This window comes from Bubalus kerabau, chromosome 1 (genome assembly GCF_029407905.1).
Source record: "Bubalus kerabau isolate K-KA32 ecotype Philippines breed swamp buffalo chromosome 1, PCC_UOA_SB_1v2, whole genome shotgun sequence".
Classification (NCBI taxonomy): Eukaryota; Metazoa; Chordata; class Mammalia; order Artiodactyla; family Bovidae; genus Bubalus; species Bubalus kerabau.
In genome coordinates this window covers 200,809,482-200,820,793 of record NC_073624.1, presented here as the reverse complement: position 1 = coordinate 200,820,793, position 11,312 = coordinate 200,809,482, and the positions used below count along the sequence as shown (strand labels likewise).

At 37.1% G+C, this 11,312-nt stretch overlaps 1 pseudogene; it reads left to right on the top strand.

Annotated features, from left to right (window-relative positions):
• Positions 1 to 8,307: 8,307 nt before the first annotated feature.
• LOC129625737 (PRELI domain containing protein 3B-like) lies at positions 8,308 to 11,098 on the top strand (annotated as a pseudogene).
• The last annotated feature ends 214 nt before the right edge of the window (positions 11,099 to 11,312 follow it).

The following is an 11,312-nucleotide window of genomic DNA, read 5'->3' as shown; positions in this document are numbered from 1 at the left end:
AAGTACAAAAACTGCAAAGAGAGATTGATATATTTCATTCAGTAACTGATAGAACAAGCTGACAAGATGGATTGTGAATTCCTGAGAACAAAGGCTGATGTTGGGACAGATTATCACTCTGAATAAGAATTTTTTAAATGATTATATGATCTTAAAACATTGAACAGACACCAGGCTCAGGATCTATTTCTTCCACAACTTTCCAACGATTCATATACACTGTTACATACCAAAATAAATCTAAGATTCTAAATCTGTTCAGAATTTTTTAAAAGGATATTCATCTAGGTAAAATATATAAATATAGGTAATCTTATTTTGCTAGCCAGAAAAATAATCGCTTTCCAGTATTCCTGCATTCATGACAGAAGTAGGAGTAGTCTTATAAGAAAAAAAAAGACAATGAGGGAAACAATTTATCAGAAACTCTAAGAAACAATAATATTTCTCCTTGGTCAGAAACATATTTACAGAAGTTACACAGGGTGTGGAGAAAGAGAGGCATTATTTGACCTACTTTTTCAATTCCCTAGTATCAGTATGTGAGTGTGTGGGGAAACAGGCACTCTCAAATGCTGTTAGGAATACAAGTGGCTTGGAAGTTGGAAGATACGTGGCTATTTCAAACCTCTTTTAGTAGATGGATTGCCATTCACCAATATTGAGTTTTCCTTTCCTGGGGGAAAATTATCCTTCCTTACCCCCTGGAAGCCAGTAATAGTCATGTGACTTGCTTTGGGCAATGATATATGAACAGAAAGGATGTGTGTCACTTCTAGTCTTTAAGAACAAATGCAAGCTATAGTCAACAACTTACAGTAGTTCTGTTCTATAAAATCTCTATGGGGAACACATGTACACCCATGGCTGATTCATGTCAGTGTATGGCAAAAACCACTACAATAGTGTAAAGTAATTAGCCTCCAATTAAAATAAATAATTTTTTTTTAAATCTCTATGAATATTGAAGTAACAAATCCTACATCACAGCTCCTAGGAGAAATACATGGTTAGGTTCCTTTCTATCAACTGATCAATACAACTAATAATACATGTTTTATATATGTTTCTGCCTAAAGATATTCTGGAATATATATTTCTTATAAAATTTAAATCCAATTTTTCTTTATAGTAAAATAGTAGTAGCTAAATTGAGTGTTTTCACTACTGGATAACATGACTGTAAATTATCTTATTTTTCAGCCTTGTAACAATACTATGCAATATTCTTTTTTTTAAATTGATTGTCCTCTCATGAGTCCACAAATTTAACTATTTTTCATCTTTCTTTTAGCTTCAGATGTTACCATATAGCTTGAATCTTAATACTGTAGGTGTTACTTTAGCTCTTTCTGGAGCAGGCTCACATACAGATATGTAAACCTCTTTTTCTTTTCCTGGATGTACTGTGCTGTTGATTCAGTAACACTGCACTCACAGCCAACAGCACTATAACGCAGGCCTGAATAAAATTTATCAAACATTATTTTCTCTATAAAGCACATCACAGCCTTCTCATGCTTACGAACATTAGAGAGCATTTCAGCACTAGGCTTGTGGCCATCTTAAAAAGCAAAATCACTAACAAAGCAAAAAACAAAAAAAATGGCACTAAATAGATTTCATTAAAAGTCAATTGTTTACAGTATAAGACTTGAACAAGAGGGCACTGCATCACCTTGTTTGATCGCAGCTGGAAAACATGTATGTTGGGCAACCTGATTTTTTTTGCCATTCTGTGCATGTCTGAATGGCTGCAACAGTCCCATGGGTCTTGGTGGTTGGATACAAATAAATTTGAGCAAATAGGGAAATTTGCAAGAGAGTTCCAGAAAAACATCTACTTCTGCTTTATTGACTATGCCAAAGTCTTTGACTATGTGGGTCACAATAAATTGTAGAATTTTTAAAGAGATGGGAATGTGAGACCACCTTACATGCCTCCTGAGAAATCTGTCAAGGTTAAGAAGCAACAGTTAGAACTGGACATGGAACAATGGACTGGTTCCAAATTGGGAAAGGAGTACATTGAGTCTATGTATTGTTACCCTGCTTATTTAACTTACATGCAGAGTACATCATGCAAAATGACAGGCTGGATGAAGCACAAGCTGGAATCAAGACTGCCAGGAGAAATATCAGTGTAAAGCTGACTTAAACCGCATTATTCAAAAAACGAACATCATGGATGGCATCCAGTCCCATCACTTCATGGCAAATAGATTAGGAAACAATGGAAACAGTGACAGACTTTATTTTCTTGGGCTCCAAAATCACCGCACATGGTGACTGCAGCCATGAAATTAAAAGACGCTTGCTCCTTGGAAGAAAAGCTATGACCAGCCTAGACCACATATTAAAAAGCAGAGACATTATCTTGCTGACAAAGTTCCGTCTAGTCAAAGCTATGGTTTTTGCAGTAGTCATGTATGGATGTGAGAGGTGGACCATAAAGAAGGCTGGGTACCAAAGAATTGATGCTTTTGAACTGTAGTGTAGGAAAAGATTCTTGAGAGTCCCTCGGACTGCAAGGAGATCCAACCAGTCAATCCTAAAGGAAATAAGTCCTGAATATTCAACTGGAAGGACTGATGCTGAAGCTGAAGCTCCAACATTTTGGCCACCTGATGCAAAGAACTGACTCATTGGGAAAGACCCTGATGCTGGGAAAGCACAGGATGAGATGGTTGGATGGTTTCACTGACTGGATGGACGTGAGTTTGAGCAAGCTCCAGGAGTTGGTGACGGACAGGGAAGCCTGGCGTGCTGCAGTCCATGGGTTTGCAAAGAGTCAGACATGACTGAGCAACTGAACTAAACTTACTGAGGCAAATTTGCAGACCACAGACTAGAAATAGAAACCAACTCCACAGCTGAATGTTCCTGACACTGGCTGCTTCATCACTTCAGGCTGCATGGAGACCTCAACTGACCGTAAATGAACAGGTAACATGAGTCAAAATTAAACTTTGGTGTTTTATGTCTCTTACACTTTGATATTATTGGTTACTGTAATGTAACTTACCCTACCCTGACTTAAACACCCTTGACCTAGAAATCCACTGCAAAATCATTTAACAAATATATTTACATATCTGAACTAAGATGCATGAAGGATTTTTATAGAATATTTATAGGATACACAATAAGCCAACAACTCTGATCATTGCTGATAATCAAGATCAGAAAACTGAAGTGGCACTGTTTTCACTGGGGATCTTCAACTGTTTTAAATTGCATATATTTTTTAATAAAAAGACAAATATAAATAAAAATTTAAACAATAAAATTGAAATAATGTATGCATTTTTTCCCTAGAGAAGGAAATGGTAACCCACTCCACTATTCTTGCCTGGAGAATTCCATGAAAAGAGGAGCCTGGTGGGCTACAGTCCATGGGGTCACAAAGAATCAGACACGATTGAGCAACTAACACACATAAATGCAGTTTTTTCAAAAAAATTAGCCTTCAAAATTTTTCTTAAAAATAGGGAGAAAGTGTTAGTCGCTCAGCCATGTCCAACTCTTTGCAATCCCATGGACTGCAGCCTGCCAGGCTCCTCTGTCCATGGAATTCTCCAGGCAAGAATACTAGAGTGGATAGCCTTGCCCTTCTTCAGGGGATCTTCCCAACCCAGGGATTGAACCTGGGTCTCCTGAATTTTAGGCAGATTCTTTACTATCTGAGCCATAAGGGAAGACTTCAAAATTAGGGAAACACATATTATATTAGACTGCAAATTTCTAGGAGGCTTATAAATTGTTATCTTTGTCAATGGATTCTTTTATTGTTGGAACAAATTATTTCATTACTTATGGGAAAGGTGGATTTGAGCTATTTTCATTCATTTTTCATCACCCAAATTGTTATTTATACCTGGGGACAAGCAGTTTCATTCTCTTTCTTTGGACCCAAAGTGTCATTGTGGAATATGGCAGCAGAATAGTTAAGCAGCCGCCACAGCCCTGTTTCCTGGAGGAGTCAGTACATTAATTGTGAACCCAGTTTGCTCTCAGGGGGCACCTCCTCCAGAGGATCATTGGGACATGACTAAAAAGTATGAGAGAAGGAAATGGTTTTCTTCTAAAAACAATGACCCATAATCTTTTGATAAACATGAGAATGCTATCTCTTTGAAAAAACATTCTTCAGAATAAAAATGTATCTCATTTGCAGATTTTTTCCTCATAAGTTTTACAGTAGCTATTCATTAAACTGATTAAAAATTTAAGATGACAAAAGTATTCTAGAAATCATTTTGAAAATCAAAACTCCCATGACTTCTCTAACTTCACACCCATTTGAAGTTTTCTATAAAAAATATTATCTTTATTATTATAATATTTCTGTCATATCTATATAAGTATGCATAGAATTACTGAGTACAACTTGAGGCCACATATCTTTTTTTCTACATTACACTTTAGTCTAACTTGATTCTAAAAGAAAAAAATTGTCAAAAAGTTTATTGCACAATTTTCCTTACAGTTTACTTTGATAATATTCCATATTAGTGAGTCAGTGCCATACTGTTCAAATATGTTCTCTCAAAATCAAATTTATGTACGCTGCAGCTGCTAAGTCGCTTCAGTCGTGTCTGACTCTGTGCGACCCCATAAACAGCCTCCTACCAGGCTCCTCTGTCCCTGGAATTCTCCAGGCAAGAACACTGGAGTGGGTTGCCATTTCCTTCTCCAATGCATGAAAGTGAAGTCGTTCAGTCATGTCCGACCCTCAGCGACCCCATGAACTACAGCCTACCAGGCTCCTCCGTCCATGAGATTTTTCAGGCAAGAGTACTGGAGTGGGGTGCCATTGCCTTCTCCGAAATTTATGCATATTTATAGAAGAAGAATAGCTGTATAAAAACAATTTATTTAGACTTGTATAAGGAGACTAGAAAATAGCATACTTTCAGGTAAATATATTTTTATAGAGAAATATTATATACCATGTGTATATTTTATATGTGTAAAGAGATTATATAAATAGACATGTATAGGTACATATGTGTATATACATACATATATATATATATATACACACACATATAGTTAACATATATGGTGACAATAGTCAATGAATATATACAAAATTATTTCTTTTTACATGTGGAAAAAAAAAATCTACTCAGCACCAGTTTATAAAGTTTGAAGAAATAACTTCTATGTTTGCATATATAAATTGAGTTGAAAATTCAAGTTGAATTTGGTTGTTTGGCACATTTTAAAATCACTTTTGAACTGCTATCAGCAATTATGCCCTCCAACCTGGGCTATTTTGGCACACAAACCAAATTTGATGACACTGGTATAACTTAGTCAACAAATAAAACTGTCCTTGTATTTTGCTATGCATAAAATCATCATTATTTATTTAAATCATCACCATGTACATAGAAAATGCCACCTGATACCTTATTCTAGCCATAAAATTATCTATTATTTTCTGTTTCCCATATATCCTGTTCAATTATGAAGGTTCATTTCTAATTCAAGAGGAAGAGGGAAAGACTAATAAATAGGAGATCTTGTTTCAATTTGTTTAAATATATAGTGTTCAAAAACCAATTCTCATAAGGCATTAGAGGAAGCAGGAAATTTAATCCCAATTTGACTTTATATTAGGTAAAGTCCCTTCAGTTGAAAGTATTAGGAAAAAAGGTATTTAGTGCTTCAGGTAACTGAAAAATTAAAGATGTAGTGACCCAATAATACTAATAAGCTCTTGATTTCATTCTGACCCTCCATTCTTTTCCACAGTATATATTTTATCTAAACATGAATATCCTTGTACTTTTAGGTTAGATAGCTTTGACAAGAGTTACATGTCTCTTATAGGAAGGCGGAAATATTTTCTCTTCTTGCAAACCCCACACAAAATCTTGAACTTCCTTGAGCCAACCCTTCCTTTGTCAACCTCTGATTGTGAGGATCAGGGGAATGTGATCCTCTGTTTTGGTAAGGTGATTGTGTGGATTTAATCCCACCCATATCACATGACTGGAAAATTTTGGGATTTTCTAGAAAAAGAGAAAAGGGAGAAAGAGGAGACAAGATCATGGGGCAGAAGGACTTAAGCTCACCTATTCTCATAAAAACACCAAAATCACAACTAACTGCTGAAAAAAACATTCAAAAAAGGACAGGAACCTACCGCAAAAGGTAGTTAACTTCCAAAGACAAAGTAGAAGCCACAATGAGATGGTAAGATACAATCAAATCCTATACCCACTGGGTGGGTGACTCACAAACTGGAAAACAATCATATCACAGAATGAAACAGAAATAAACAATAGAAAAGATCAATAAAACTAAACTCTGGTCCTATGAAAAAAACAAACAAAATTGATAAATCTTTAGCCACACTCATCAAGGAAAAAAAAACAGAGAAGGCTCAAATCAAGAAAATTAGAAATGAGAAAGGAGAAGTTACAATAGACACCACAGAAATACAAAGTATCACAAGAGTCTACGAAAAAGAATTTATATGCTAATAAAATAGACAACCTAGAAGAAATGGAAAAGTTCTTAGAAACATACAACCTTCCAAGTCTGAACCAAGAAGAAATAGAAAACATGAGCAGACCAATCACAAGCACTAAAACTGAAACTGACTAAAAATCTTCCAAAACACAAAAGTCCAGGACCAGATGGCTTCACAGGCAAATACTATCAAACATTTAGAGAAGAGTTAAAATGTATCCTTATCAAACTATCCCAAAAATTAGAGGAAAGAACACTCCCTAACTTATTCTATAAGGCCACCATCACCTTCAAAATCAGACAAAGATACCCCCCCCACACACACACACATACACAAATTACAGATATCACTGATGAACATAGATGCAAAAACCCTTAAAAATTAATCCAATATATTAAAAGGATGATACATCATGATCAAGTTGGATTTATCCCAGGGATGTAATAACTTTTTCGATATCTGCAAATCAATCGGTATGATATACCACATTAACAAACTGAGAATAAAAACCATCTGATCATCTCAACAGATGCAGAAAAAGCTTTTGATAAAATCCAACACTTATTTAAAATAAAAACTCTACAGGAAGCGGGCATAGAGAGAGCATGCTCCTGCTGCTAAGTCGCCTCAGTCGTGTCTGACTCTGTGCGACCCCATAGACGGCAGCCCACCAGGCTCCCCCGACCCTGGGATTCTCCAGGCAAGAACACTGGAGTGGGCTGCCATTTCCTTCTCCAATGCATGAAAGTTAAAAGTGAAAGAGAAGTTGCTCAGTCATGTCCAACTCTCAGCGACCCCATGGACTGCAGCCTACCAGGCTCCTCCATCCATGGGATTTTCCAGGCAAGAGTACTGGAGTGGGGTGCCATTGCCTTCTCTGAGAAAGAGCATAATTCAACATAATAAAGGTCATATATTACAAACCCACAGCTAATACTATACTCGACAGTGAAAAGCTGAACGCATTCCCTCTAAGATCAAGAATAAGACAAGGATGTCCATTGTCATCACTTCTATTCAATTTGGTTCTGGATGTCCTAGGCCAGCAATCAGAAGATAAAGAAGAAAAAAGAATCCAAATCGGGAAAAAAAAAAAAAAAAAGTAAAACTGTCACTGTCTCCAGATGATGATACTATAGATAGGAAATCCTAAAGATGCCACCAGAAAACTACTAGAGCTAATCAATGAATCTAGTAAAGTTGAAGGATACAAAATTAATACGCAGAAATATGTTGCATTCCTATACACTAACAATGAAAGCTCAGAAAGAAATTATCTGATTTCTTTGATAATTGAGAGGAAACAACCTCATTTGCCATCACATCAAAAAAAAAAAAAAAAAAGTAGGAGCAAACCTATCTAAGGAGGCAAAAGTCTTATACTCTGAAAACTGTAAGACATTGATATGACCAAAATTGAAGATGACACAAACAGATGGAAAGATATACCATATTCTTGGATTGGAAGAATTAGTATTGTCAAATAACTATACTACCCAAGGCAATATACAGATTCAGGGCAATGCCTATCAAATTAACAATGGCATTTTTTGCAGAACAAGAACAAAAAGTTCAAAGTTAGTATGGAAACACACACACACACACACAAACCCAAACAGCCAAAGCAACCCTTAGCGGCAGAAAAGAGGAGATGGAGGAGTCAGTCTCCCTAACTTCAGCCTATACTACAAAGCTCCAGTCATCAAAACAGTATGGCACTGACAGAAAAACAGAAATATAGATCAATATAACAGGATAGAAAACCAAGAAATAAACCCATGCACCTATGATCACCTTAATCTATGATCAAGGAGGCAATAATGTACAAGAAGAAAAGAGTCCCTTCAAAAAGTAGCGCAGAGAAAATTGGACAGGTACATGTAAAAGAATTAAATTAAAATTTTAATACCATACACAAAAATAAACTGAAAATGGATTAAAGACCTAAATTAAGACTGTATACTATAAAACTCCTAGAAGAAAACATAGACAGAACAGTCTTTGATGTACATCACAGCAGTATCTTTTTGCATCCACCTCCTAGAATAATGAAAATAAAAACAAAAATAAAAAATGAATGGGACCTTATTAGGCTTAAAGGCCTTTGCCCAGTAAAGGAAACCATAAACAGAACAGAAAAACAACACACAGAATGAGAGAAAATAATTGCAAATGATGTGACCAACAAGGGATTAATCTCCAAAATGTATGAACTGCTCATGCAGCTCAAGATCAAAAAGCCAAATAACCCAACCCCCAAATGGGCACAAGATCTAAAAAGACATTTCTATTAAAAAAAGAAGATATACACTGGGCAGCTGGCAGGGTGGCTGAGGGGCAGAGCTTGGGCAAGAGTGGTCTCTTTGCCTCATTTGTGACCTAGCATCACCAGGAAACTGTACTGGCCACCATCACCTTGAAGATCTGGACTTCAGAGCACGTCTTTGACCACCCATGGGAAATTGTTACAACAGCTGCAATGCAGAAACACCCAAACCCTATGAACCCGAGTGTGGTTGGAGCTGATGTACTGGACAGACACATATACACCTCTGGAAGGTTGCACAGCCATAGACTTCTCAGCAGAGTGGGGACTGCCTTCCATTGTGAAATCTATTATTGGTGCAGCAAGAACCAAAACATATATGCAAGAATATTCTGTAGTGGATCCATAATGGAACTTAAATCTACAAATATTTCATTTACAAATATGGTTTCAGTAGATGAGAGACATATATAAACCACATCCTCAAGACCCAGAAAAAAATACTTGATTCGAGAAGCCATAATTACCGTGAAAGAGATCAGTCTCAGCAGTTACCTTGAAGGGCTGATGGCAAGTATGATATCATCAAATGCTAACAAAGAAAAAGAAGATATTAAGAAGAGGTGGCAAGAACACAGAAGAAATGTACAAAAAATATCTTCATGACCCAGATAACCACAATGTTGTGATCACTCACCTAGAGCCGGGCATCCTGGAATGAGAAGTCAAGTGAGCCTTAGAAAGCATCACTACAAATAAAGATAGTGGAGGTGATGGAATTTCAGTTGAGCTATTTCAAATACTAAAAGATGATGCTTTGAAAGTGCTGCACTCAATATGCCAGCAAATTTGGAAAACTCAGCAGTGGCCACAGGACTGGAAAAGGTCAGTTTTCATTCCAATCCCAAAGAAAGGCAATGCCAAAGAATGTTCAAACTACTACACAATTGCACTCATCTCACATGCTAGCAAAGTAATGCTTTAAATTCTCCAAGCCAGACTTCAACAGTACATGAACCGTGAACTTCCAGATGTTCAAGCTGGATTCAGAAAAGGCAGAGGAACCAGAGAACAAATTGCCAATATCCACTGGATCATCAAGAAAGCAATAGAGTTCCAGAAAAAGACATCTATTTCTGCTTTATTGACTATGCCAAAGCCTTTGACCATGTGGATCACAACAAACTCTGGAAAATTCTTAGAGAGATGGGAATATCAGACCACCTGACCTGCCTCTGGAGAAATTTGTATGCAGGTCAGGAAGCAACAGCTAGAACTAGACATGGAACAACAGACTGGTTCCAAATCGGGAAAGGAGTACATCAAGACTGTATACTGTCACCCTGCTTATTTAACTTATATACAGAGTACATCATGAGAAACACTGGGCTGGAAGAAGCACAAGCTGGAATCAAGATTGCCGGGAGAAATATCAACAACCTCAGATATGCAGATGACACCACCCTTATGGCAGAAAGTGAAGAAGAACTAAAAAGCCTCCTGATGAAAGTGAAAGAGGAGAGTGAAAAAGTTGGCTTACAACTCAACATTCAGAAAACTAAGATCATGGCATCTGGTCCCATCACTTCATGGGAAATAGATGGGGAAACAGTGGAAACAGTGACAGACTTTATTTTGGGGGGCTCCAAAATCACTGCAGATGGTGACTGCAGCCATGAAATTAAAAGATGCTTGCTCCTTGGAAGAAAAGCTATGACCCACCTAGACAGTACATTAAAAAGCAGAGACATTACTTTGCCAACAAAGGTCCATCTAGTCAAAGCTATGGTTTTTTCAGTGGTCATGTATGGATGTGAGAGTCAGACTATAAAGAAAGCTGAGTGCTGAAGTATTAATGCTTTTGAACTGTAGTGTTGCAGAAGACTCTTGGGAGTCCCTTGGACTGGAAGGAGATCCAACCAGTCCATCCTAAAGGAAATCAGCCCTGAATATTCATTGGAAGGACTGATGCTAAAGCTGAAACTCCAGTACTCTGGCCACCTGATGGGAAGAACTGACTTATCTGAAAAGACCCTGATGCTGGGAAAGATTGAAGGCAGTAGGAGAAGGGGATGGCACAGGATGAGATGGTTGGATAGCATCGCCGATTCAATGGACATGAGTTTGAGTAAATCCAGGAGTTGGTGATGGACTGGGAGGCCTAGCATGCGGCAGTCCATGGGGTCACAAAGAGTCAGATACAACTGAGAGAATGAACTGAATTGAATAAAGGCTGAGAATCAATGGAGTGTGTAATACATAAACTAAATGTTGAAGTTGAGGAACTGACAGCTTTGGCAAGACAGACACCAATGGCAGCAGCAGCATTTGTGAAGAAATTATAATGAAAGTTGATACATGACACCCAGTTCCCCAAGTCTCTACAAGCTGGCAGTATATTTATTTGTTATTTAAAAAATACAACTCTATTTTAGGTAGAATTCTTTTTAATAAGCTAAAGCTATGTGACTTGATCAAACCAAAGAGGTCAGGGTTTCTAAATAAAAAGGATCAGCTGAAATTCATATGGTCAGAAATGACTGATTTTGAGAATTCAGT